This window comes from Pseudonaja textilis, chromosome 1, assembly GCF_049901715.1.
Source record: "Pseudonaja textilis isolate UNSWEBS1 chromosome 1, rPseTex1.2, whole genome shotgun sequence".
Taxonomy (NCBI): domain Eukaryota; kingdom Metazoa; phylum Chordata; class Lepidosauria; order Squamata; family Elapidae; genus Pseudonaja; species Pseudonaja textilis.
Genome location: NC_141990.1, coordinates 72,403,271 through 72,415,688, shown reverse-complemented (window position 1 = coordinate 72,415,688; position 12,418 = coordinate 72,403,271).

The following is a 12,418-nucleotide window of genomic DNA, read 5'->3' as shown; positions in this document are numbered from 1 at the left end:
AATGGTTTAGGCTGGATCTCTTGCTTGAGCAGGGTTGGGCTAGAAGACCTCCACAGTCCCTTCCAACTCTGTTATTCTGTAATAAAGAAAGCATACACCCCAACTATATTAAGTGGTGGTGCCCATGCCATCACCAATACTACAAAACCTACCTCCATGATTTTTTGAGGTCTAAAACATTGGCCTGATTCATAACAGACAACACTAAGCTGTAATGTGGGTTGTTTATGGCTCCCAGATGGTGATTCAGATTGTTATGTGTGAAACAGACCTGTGATGACCCAGAGTGTAACAACAAAATCCAAAACGTAAATAAATGTCCTTTAATGCCTCCAACTTGGCCCTGCTGTTTAATAATTCTCAGTTGGAGATAAAACGTACTCAAAAATAGTCGTCAAAAGAAAGCAATACAGTCCAAACTTAATGGGCAGATAGAGGTGAAATAAAAAAACCAAACAAAATACAGTGACGAAATTTCCACAACAGACCAGGATAAGTAATTACCAAATTCAAGGAGATAACAAGGCACAGTCTGTTGGAAGGACACCAACCAAGATAACTTCAGCCCAAAATAAAACACACTTTGCTTCTGGCAATGCTGTGTTTTAACCATCTCTCTTATATACTAGTCTCCCCAGCTACAACCAATGAGGAAGATCATGGCTGCTTCCTCTCTCGTAAGCCAAGTTGTTCCCTTCTCCATTCCTCCCTGCATGTCCTAGGATGCAGAGGGGATGGACCTGGTTCTTCCTCTGACTGCCCAGCCAACCTCTGCCCTTCCCCAGCCTCCTCCACAACCTCCGGAGCCACACCTTCACTCCCTGTCATCTGTTCCTCCTCTCCCTCAGAGTCCGACTCTACCAAGGGCATGACAAGACCACTATGGCTTGTCCAAAATTAGTTTAAAAATATGGCTTAGTATTATTGTGCATAAGAGGCTAATATAGCCAGAACTGCTACATGATAATCTGCTGAAGACTACAAAATGTACTTTAAAAGGACTTTCCCACTTGTGCAAAATGAACATCAAAAAGATGTTATAATGGAGCTGCCATCCCCACCTTCATACTTTCCAGATACATTGGATTATAGGTTACCTTACTTTACAATGCCCATAGCCAGAGTGGATATAAAGACTGGAAGGTGTAATCTGGTGCTTCTGGAGGGCAATACAACGTGGTGATTTGGGTGATAAAACAAGACAGATAATTGTACTGAGCGAAATATATACTTGTAAAAAAATTGAATCATGTGGCAGTCTTCATTCTTCATGTGGCATTTATCTACGTACACAAGCCTTCTGTGCAGGGTAGATGAAACTTCTACATATCTTAATGTTTAGTGATAGCTAAAGATCTTAATAAAACTTTAGTCTTAGAAAACATGCTTCCTTGTGGCCTGAAGAGATAGAAAAGATAAAGAGAAGCCCCCTCCCCCCCCCTCAAAAAAATCCCCAACAAACAAGCCATCCCAGATTAGATGTTTTATCATAGGTTCTCTGGTGGCCTTCCTTTAGAAATGGGACAGTGGCAAGCAGCAAACATGACATCTGGAAGATACACCACCCTCAAAACTGAAGTGGCTTTGTTATAATTTAATTGTGTTTGATAATTAACCAGGGTGTAATTAGATATAATCACCCTGACAACAATGTGCACCTATTTCAACAGACAAGTAGAAGGCTTGTCATCCACCTGGACCTGATCAAAAGAGACTTGGAGCAGCAAGCTGTTTATCAGGCACATGGCAAAAGGGATGGATCTGCCTTCTCTTTGAAAACTTGGTAATTGATACAGCCCAGCATGGCAGAAAATAACTAATTCATGCCTTAAAAGGGGGACAGTATCAAAAACAACCTTAAGCTCAGCTTTCAGAAATTGGCCTTCCTGAATGTAACAGAAAGGCAATGCGCAAGAAAGAGAGAGTGCTTGTTTTAAAATGTTTCCATCAGAGATTGACCCAAGTACCTTTGGACTTCAGAGATCTAAGGGTTCCAGGCATACAGTATTCCCTTAAAAGCTCAACTTTAACCACTGAAAAGATCTCCACACCAAGGCATGTAGAGCAGAGGTGGTATTCTGCAGGTTCTAACCAGTTCTGGAAAACCGGTAGCAGAAATTTTGAGTAGTTCAGAGAACTGGCAAATACCACCTCTGACTGACTCCGCCCCCATCTATTCTCTGCCTCCCGAATCCCAACTGATCAGCTGGGTCTTCTTTTGTTGCCCTGCACAGGAGAACAGAGCTGGAAAGCAGGTTAGTGGGGTGGGGAGGGAATGTGGATTTTGCAGTAACCTTCCCCCAGGAGTGGGGAGGTAATGGAGATTTTACAGTATTCTTCCACTGCCATGCCCACCAAACCACACCCACCAAGCCACACTCACCAAGCCAAGCCACGTCCACCAAGCCACACCTACCAAGCCAAGCCCACCAAGCCATACCCACAGAACCGGTAGTACAAATATTTGAATCCCATCACTGATGTAGAGGGTTGGCTATACATACATCCTGCCTGTCCGTCTCTGCTCTACAGTTTGTATTATTCTGCAAAGCTTCATGAAGAACATTTCATGAACTCTAGATGATGTCTGGAGTGCAGCATGTGGGCAAGACCACCGATGGGAAAAGATGTTCAAGTGCAACCACATTTGTCTTGTTCAGATGTCATCTGCCTATATTAGACTAGCAGTGGCTGAATAACTCCTCTCACAGTGCAGCCACATCACCTAACAAAGCTGCCAAGCGGAGTTTTTGTAGAAGTATGTAGGGATCACCTTGGGAGACAGGAGGAAGATGTAATAAAAGTAAAACTTGTGCTTCTGGGTACGCTTCTTGCAAGATTAACAGTTTTGAAGCCTTATTTTAATACTTGTCCAGCAGATCACTTGACAGCCAGAGGAAAACCAGTATCCAAAGTGGCAACAGGCTGCTACCCTTCAGGTCATACCCCAACATCCTACCCCACGTATCAGGGAACACCACAGCCAATGCATTCCCACCAATGCATTTGCCTCTCTAGACAGGAACACTGAGATGTACCAGAAATCGGTTTGCTTTGTTGATGGTTCTGGAGTCATTAGAACTTGTAAGCCCTCGTTTCTGTTTACTGTGCACACTGGATCATTATCAGTACAGGGAGGTCCTTTGGGGAAGTCTATGCCTCAAATCAGTTATTTTTCATGAGAGTGATGTGAATCAATTTTCCTCAGTAATACAAGCTCTGCTATCCATCAAGAGTGTGTCTTCAAGCAACATTGCTATCTTCCTAGCAACATTCCACTAAAAGGAAAAATGGAAATAGGAGTACACATTAGCCATGTTGTGAGCCTTTGTCCAGAAAAATCAATGTTTGAGAAATACTACACGGATGGTCAAGAGATTAGAAATGAAGTAATGGTTAATGTAGATGGAAGGAACAGGAAATATTTAGCTTTGAGAAGAACAGAGGGGCAGCAAAAGTTGAATGCAAATCTATGTTGTATCCAGGCTCAACAGGACTAAGGCAGCTCTTCAAACTGAGTCCTCCTGAAATGTACAAAGAAGACAATTACCAGATCTGAGCTCCAAAAATTCCTACAGCTATTGAGATGAGAACAAGAGATTTCTCTGTATCTGACTGCTGCCACCTGGAATTTTATAGCCAGGAAACCTTATGTCTACCATAGCAGAATGTATTGTACGAAGCCGACTTCATGAATTTGCTTTGCCCTTCTTAAAGGCCATGCATATAAATTTTAAGTATAAGTGCTGTGATAATAAGCAGCTTTATGACCCTATTTTCAAAAGGCAAAGTGGACCTTGGAAGTGTGAGTGCCTACCAATTTGCAAGGTGTAGGACTACTAGATCTGTTCTGCAAAAATCTGGATGACCACTAGATGGTAGCACATTCTAAAGGACTTGAACAAAATGTAATTTCCATGCAGATTTATTTCAAAGGTTGGGAGGAGGAGCAGGAGGAGGAGGAGGAGGGGAAGAAGAAGAAGGAGGAGGAGGAGGAGGAGAAGGGGAAGAAGAAGAAGAAGAGGAGGAGGAGGAGGAGGAGTGGTGATCAGAGCTAGGTCATCGTATGATAACAGGCTCCTGCCTCTTCCCACTTTTTGCTGCCTGCTATATCTCCTTTCCTGAGCAGGCACACATATGCCCAAAATGTGCTACACAAAGGCAATTGGTCCCAACTGCATTAAGAATATTTCTTTGGGATTTCTTTGGGGCTTCTTTCTCCTCTCTTTCTTTTCCAGCATGTGACATGCACAGTGGGGGTGTATGTGTAAATACGGACAGATGGTGACACTCTGTTCCAGTTCAGGCAGATTAGTAAGAGAACTTAGTGTTCGTAGGACCAATTACCACTCTGTCCCCTAAGGGGAGAGCATATCAGGTGTTTACTGGGGGGTTAATAATAAATGAACTACCAAAAAAAAAAAATTCCTCACTGAACACCATATTTGGTTTATTCATGTCAGCAGGTTGTAATTAGCTAATTAAATGACAGAATGGCCCCTATGGAGGGGAAAGGGGGAAGCACAGTTTGTAGCACTCAAGGCAGCTCCTAAAATTCAGCAGGAAACATCTTGGAATATGTGGTCAGGAGAGCAGCGAACACCGATCATTTAATGGGATGCTTTTTCCTGTTAAGGATGCAGACAGAAAAGGGAGGAGATCTTCAACTACAAATTCAGAAACTGGCTAATTGAAAGATGTGGGGGGAATTGGACAGTATATGTTAAGAAAATAGCATCTGTGGACTAATAGCAACAAGAACAACTATGAAATAATAGTAAAACCAATAGCAACAGAGTGGTACCAATAGAAGAGAATATATGTAGCCCAGAGTTGAACTCTGGAGTCGATGGTGCTCTCTAAGCTTGGCTGTTTGCTTGCAGGCAGAGAGCAAACCCCACCCTCTTCTAGCATTGATGGTGTTACCTAGTTTGGTAATGAAACGTCTGCAAGAAAACAACCAAACTCAGAGAAGACAAAGGACTCCAACAAGATGATGTTTTTCAAAGATGATTAGAAGCTACAACCAAAAGCTTTCCATGAATAATAATCACGTAGTTCAAAAAGACAAGTCGCAGAAATGTGCCCCGTCTATTTTCTTGTTTTTTTAAAAAAAATACTTTTGAGTCACTAAAGCAACAGGAAAAAAGCATTAATGACAACCCAAGCATTTTTACATTTCCTTTTAGCTTATGAGGGAGAAGTCCTGAATGTATAAACAATCAGAATTCTTTCATGAACCTACCTGCTTCTTTAAAGAATTATGGTAGGAAAATTCTCCTTGTGGAAGAATAATAATTAATCCTAAAAGGTAGGAATCAGGAACTGGGATGCATGTTAACTTCATCACAGTTGGGCTGCTGTGAGACAATTATCAGTCTTTCACCCTGTGCTCAATTCATCTACCTCTTCAGTAGAAATTCACATTTTTTACAAAATTTAAAATTCTTTGACATTGTGAGAAAAAAAAGGGTGTCTGAGGAACCAATGAAGGAAAGAAAATCTTAGGCTGCAGATCTCTCTCAAGGAACTCGGGGAATTAAGGCTGTGAAAAAGAATTCTTCAGTGATCAATTCCATACTAGACTTGCCAAGAAAAAGCAAATCAATGTATCTTGCCATGTTTTTCTTGAAAAAAATAAGAAAGTGTCATTTACAGAACTCTCTGAACCCTGCTAAAGATATAAGATGTTTTTCTTCCTGTTAAGTAATACTAGAGTACATTTTTTAAAATAAGTTAAGTCAAATGTTGAAGAGAATCCCATAGGAACTAGATTCTCTACATAAATTATGCCATACTTACACTATATGTCAGCTTGGGTTTCAGAAGCTCATTTATAACGACACTGTTGTCTTTTTCAATTCCATGTAATTCTCTCTTGAGCTCAGTTATGCTTGTTAAACAAATTCTATTTTCCATAAACCCTTGACAGTGAAATGTAAAAATAACTGTTTCTTGTCTTTAAAAAAAATGAAAATTTTGTTTTGATTTATTTTAAGGAGAGGACTTGTGATTGTTCACAAGAGGAACTTAGATCTTTCTTGCAAAGAAAGAGATTAAAGACAACCTGTGATCCAGTTTGTGCCCTGTTCGTGGCATCATCCTCAACTTCCAGGGGTATCATAAAAGTAGGAACAATCTGTGCAAGAAAGGAAAAGAAATGTAGTGAGGGTCTTGTGGACTGTGTGTGTGTATGTTGTAAATCACTATATGTCCAACTAGATGGCACTGCCTTGGTGACTTTGGGTGATCTTAAAAAGCTAAGCAGGGCTAGATTTGATTAGTACTTGGGTGGGAGACCACAGGAAATCCTGTGGCCTTAAGCTAGCCTGGTAAATTGAAAAAATGCCCCAGGAGAAAGCAGTGGTAAACCACTAGCATATTGTTGCCAAGAATGTTATATGAATGCATCCATGAAATCATCAAGAGTTGATCTTGACTCAAAAGAGAGGTTTTAAGGCACTACATACAGCAATTTAGTCAGTTTCCATCCTTGGCTTTACAAGTGCTCCTATATTAACTGTTCCTAAAAAGGCTCTCTTGGTTAATTTGCAATTTAAGACTTGTAAATTAATTGCAAGTGAACAGGATTTCTACAGGGAAAGGTGGATTCAAACGGGAAAATATAACGTGGTCAACTTTACCAAAGCACAACCAATGCCTTCCATTCTTCATTACAGAAACTCACCTTATGTTGCCTCCATGCTGTGAACTTCTTCTCCCAACAAAACATTTCTTCTAGATTCTACTTAAATCCTTTGACACTTCCTCAGGCCAGGTCCCTGCATTCAAGATCAGATTCTATGGAGGCAGAAGCCAAAATATTATCCGATATAACTTTTCAGACTAAAGAAAGCCTAACCCTTCTACATCGGTGCTAAGGACTTTCAATGAAAAAGCTTGGGAAGAAATCCATTGCAGTTCCTCCTTCTTGTGTGAGAAGCCATCATAGCCGTGACATTTTTTGAAGTACTTTTGTCACACAGCTTCCTTTATAACTTGCCTATGTTTTTTGCCACTGGCCTAAATTTTGTTACCTCGTTTTCTTTACTACTATCAAGACCTTCTCTTGCGTAACCACAACTGCATAGGCTTTTTTTCAATGTAAAGTAATTCTTCACAGTGCAATCCTCTTTGATTTTTAGGGGATTTACTCCCAGATAACCAAATATTGGGATTAATATTATATACCTGGGGTCTCTAACCCCCAGTCCGTGGACTGACAGTGGATTATAGCATGCCAGCAACCAATCTGTGCAAACAAGCAAAGCCCCATCCATGGGATGCAGGCAGCATGCAAAACCATGCCTCCTCTGGTCTCCATAGAACCAGTCCTCGATGCCCAAAAGTTTGGGGCACACAAACATGCATACAATACATTACAACATGTTTTACAAAGCAGTATTCACTTTCTGAGAAGCATCAGCAGCATTTCTAGTAGTATTGGTTGCAAAAACTAATTTAGAATCTAATTTATTATTTATTCTCCATCAGCATCAAAGCACACATAATTTTCAAATTATCACCTTTGGTAATTTGCTGTTGCATTATTAATCATATGTGTTCTTATGGAACTCCTGTTGACTACTAACCAGTTTTCATTGCTTTTCATCATTTTAGCTTGGGCTAGTTCAGTTTCCACTATGTGGTTGAAGAAATCAGACAAATAAGGGAAGGAAAAATGAGTTATTTCCTGGCAGAAAGCTTTTAAAATATCCTACAACAGAAGTTAGAAATATTCCATCTCTTAATTTGAACATTTTTTTCTGAATAAGAAAAAATTAGAATGCAAGGTGACAACCTCTGAAAGTGCTTCTCTGTAGTTTTCTAAATTTAAGTCACTTTTGATCACTACAGAGGCTCAATGTTACATTTTGAGTAAAGTTGACCTTGGACTCAGTTGATTCCTCTTTCTTTCTTTTTTTCTGACTAATCTAACATGCCAGCCATAAAAATAGGTCAGAAGATCTCTTTACATCTCTGGTTCCTCTCTCCACACACTGCATCATTAACAAAGAATGTGGGTATTATGTGTGAAAGGAGGCATAGGGATAAGTTGCTAGCCTGACCACATTAGTGGGAAGGCAGAATTTTAAGCCATAACATGGAAATAGGGAAGAAGTTCTGAACATCTTCTGAAATAGCAAATTAAAAACAATTTCCAGACAAGAAAGACATTGACTGCCCTAAACAATGCTCAGTGTGACTTCTGAGGTTACAAAAAAGAATCAAGTAAAGTATCCGATACATTGTCTATATATCATCATACAGAAAGAGCAGAAGAAACACCTGGACCTGTTTTCTATCAGGATTCACCAAGATTCAGGGGAAGTATATCTTCAATTTGAGTCCTCCTGAACCCTGAACAATGTGCAGAATAGGGGTGCAAAATATGGACTGCAAAACTCCTGATAAATACTAGATAGGAGCAAACAGTATTGTCCGTTTCTCATTGCTACTATTACCCTTATGTTTCCTTGGCACAATGTGTGACTACATAACCAGCCTTCATTAATTTGCCTTACTTCCTCTGAAATTATTTGTAAAAATGAAACATTTATGCTACAATATGAAACTGCCTTATCTTGAGTCATAGACAAACCAACAATTGATCTAAAGCGATATTGCCTAAATCAGGGGTCTTCAAACTTGACAGCTTTAAGACTTGTGGACTTCAACTCCCAGAATTCCTTTTCCAGTCATGTTAGCTCAGGAATTTTGGGAGCTGAAGTCCACAGGTCTTAAACTTGCCAAGTTTGAAGATCCTTGGTCTAAATTGACAGGCAATGCTTTTCCAAACTATCAGGCAGAAGTCTTTCTCTACTTATCTTCCAAATCAGTCTAGACTTTCATGCATGAGAATTGTATAGAATACTCCATCACCGAGGTAACTACCAGTAATGATATTACATAAGAGTTTATTGACTGAAGGAGTCCTTGTAGTCTGATTCACACATTACATATTATCATCACACATTACCAAGCTATAGAACAGGGGTCCTCAAACTTGGCAACTTTAAGACTTGTGGACTTCAACTTCCAGAATTCCTCAGCCAGCATAAAATTCTGGGAGTTGAAGTCCACAAGTCTTAAAGTTGCCAAGTTTGGAGACCTCTGCTATAGAGAATAATTTGCAAATGACAAAGGTTTAACAATCAACAAACCATAGTAGAATAATCCAAAAGCTTAATACAATACAGGTAGCCCTTGACTTACGACCACAATTCAACCCAAAATTTCTGTTGTTAAATGAGATATTTGTTCAGTGAGTTTTGCCCCATTTTACAACTTTTCTTGCTAAAGTTGTTAAGTAAATCACTGCAGTGGCTAACTTAGTAACATGGTTGTTAAGTGAATCTGGCTTCCTCCATTGATTTTGGTTGCCAAAAGGCTGCAAAAGGTGATCACACAACCTTGGGACACCGCAACGGTCATAAGTATGAACCAGTTGCCAAACACCTAAATTTTAATCACATTATCATGGGGGAGGCTAGAAAGGTCATAAGTGTGAAAAATCATCATTTTTTTCCAGTGCCATTGTAGCACTGAAAAAGTGAATGGTCACTAAAAGAAATGTTGGAAGTCAAGAACTACCTGTATTTTTGTGTTGTTTGGGGCATTTTATTAATATAAGTAATGGGAAAACTTATATATACAGTATGTACAGTACATATATACAGTATGTATGGGAAAATATCTAATAGAGGTTGTGATTCTTATTACTGAATTAACATGCCTAAAGTGCACAGTTCATTATTTTTGAATGCTCTAACTTGGAATTCATTAGTTATATCCTGAGATTTAGACCTGAATATCCAAGTGCATTTCTTCTACAGAAAAATTTGCCTCAGAACTATTCAGGATATTTCTGGATATCTCAAATTAGGAAATGATAGATAGAGATACAAAAGGAGCAACAGGTGCAGTGGTGGGATTTAATTTTTTTTTACTACTGGTTCTTTGGGCGTGGCTTGGTGGGCGTGGCATGGCATGGTGGACATAGCAAGGGAAGGATACTGCAAAATCTCCATTCCCTCCCCACCCCACTAACCTGCTTTCCAGTTCTGTTTTTCTGTGCAGGGCAACAAAAGAAGACCCAAGTCTTCAGCTGGGACTTGGGTAGTAGAGAATAGATGAGGGCAAAGCCAGTCAGAGGTGGTATTCCGAACTACTCAAAATTTCTGCTACTGATTCTCCAGAACTGGTCAGAACCTGCTGAATACCACCTCTGAACAGGTGTAATTAGTGGCAGAGCCCAGAAGTCCAAGAAAATATATATATTTGATCAGGCTAAGATAAAACTGAAAGAAAATATTTTGCAGCAGCGTTACCCAAATGTAGCGACAGGGCATCTGTTTATTACTTCTCTGCCAGTGATTTTCTGACCTTCACCAAAGGGGGTAAATGTGATGTCTCTTCCATTAACCTGAGTGGCAGTGGCAGGCCCAGCATGCAGCGTTCCCATTCATTTGCCAAGGGATTTATTTTTTTTGGAGCACTATTTGTACAATTAGATGCATGCTGACCAAAAGCAGAGCAAAAGAAAAAGAAAACACACTAGTGTGCCTATGACATTCACCACTGCCTTAAAATCTTGGGGCGGGGGGGCGTGGATGGGAGGTCAGTACAAGTTCTTTGCAGGGAACATAATGGAGAAGAGATGGAAACATGGCACTGATGGTTGATTGTTGATTGAATAACAGAGTTGGAAGGGAATTTGGAGGTCTTCTAATCCAACTTTCTGCTCAGGCAGGAAGCCCTGTATCATTTCAGACAAATGGTTGTCCAATTTCACCTTAAAACTTCCAGAGTTGGAACATTCACAACTTCTGGAGGTAAGTTGTCCCACTGATTATCTGTTCTAACTGACAGGACATTTCTCCTTAGTTCTAGGTTGCTTCTCTCCTTGATTAGTTTCCACCCATTGCTTCTTGTCCTGCTCTCAGGTGCTTTGGAGAATAGCTTGACTCCCTTTTCTTTGTGGCAGCCCCTGAGATATTAGAACACTGCTATCATATAACCCCCAGTCCTTCTTTCCATTAAACTAGATATACCCAATTCCAGCAACTGTTCTTTATATGTTTTAGTCTCCAGTCCCCTAATAGCAATAGCATTTAGACTTATATACCACTGCACAGTGCTTCACAGCCCTCTCTAAGCAGTTTACAGAGTCCGCTTATTGCCCCCAACAATCTGGGTCCTCATTTTACCGACCTTGGAAGGATGGAAGGCTGAGTCAGCCTTGAGCCTGGTGAGATTTGAACTGCCAAATTGCAGCCAGCCAGCAGAAGTAGCCTGCCGTACTGACTTCTAACCACTGTGTCACTGCGGCTCATCATTTCTGTTGTTCTTCTCTGCAGTCTTTCTAGAGTCTCAACATCTTTTTTATATTGTGGGGACCAAAACTGGATAATACGTTTTGGTCACCACAATGTGTTGTAATTGTAATAAGATGCATAAGATAAATCATAATAAGAAGGTAGAAGAGGGAAGAGATAATATAAACAGAGTTCTATATCAACTGTTGCTTTGATCTAGCAAGTAAACATCCTGTTCTGGACTCCTCAGGCCAGATGGCCTTTTTATCACTATTGCACTGACCACTTATTTCAGTGGGTTCACTATTTTTAATGGGTTTTCAACCGTTGTGCCCTCCGCACCAGAGGTGGTATTCAGCAGGTTCTGACCAGTTCTGGAGAACCGGTAGCGGAAATTTTGAGTAGTTCGGAGAACCGGCAAATACCACCTCTTACTGGAGATCTTACAGTATCCTTCCCCTGCCACACCCACCAAGCCACGCCCACAGAACTGGTAGTAAAAGAATTTGAATCCCACCACTGCTCTGCACCATTGTTCCGATGCTGAACCATGAAAGAGATGGGGTAAAGCAGCAGCCAGTTTTCCTGACAGGTGGTTTAAAAAAGGATTCATATCCCGTCTTCTTCGGAGATGCTCCAGAGGTGTTTGGGAATTGGGTCTTTCCTTTTGTATGCTGCAGAAGCAGATGACAGCACCTCCGCACTAAGAATGGCTATCAGTCTATGGGGGCTGACCTGTGTATGGCATCATCAGTAAATACTATGATTTTCACTCTTGTACTGAATGTCAGGATGTAAATGCTAAGACTGGCATTTGCACGATGGCATATAACCGCACACCTGTCCTGATTTATACATCATCAAGGTTTGTTAAGGATCTACTGGGACCCTTGCCAGAAAAAGAAGATACTCTCTTTGAAAAGATTGGGTCGAGAGGAAATCCTCTATCTGAAGTCATTCTCTCTTTCAAGGGCTGTTCAATGTCAAGCGCCGGGGAAATCAGGAGATCCAAGTGATTCAAATGAGTATAAAGATTTATTGCAAGCTTAAGCTCTCTACAAGAACCTGACCAACTAACGGTTAAGGGAAATGAATGGGAG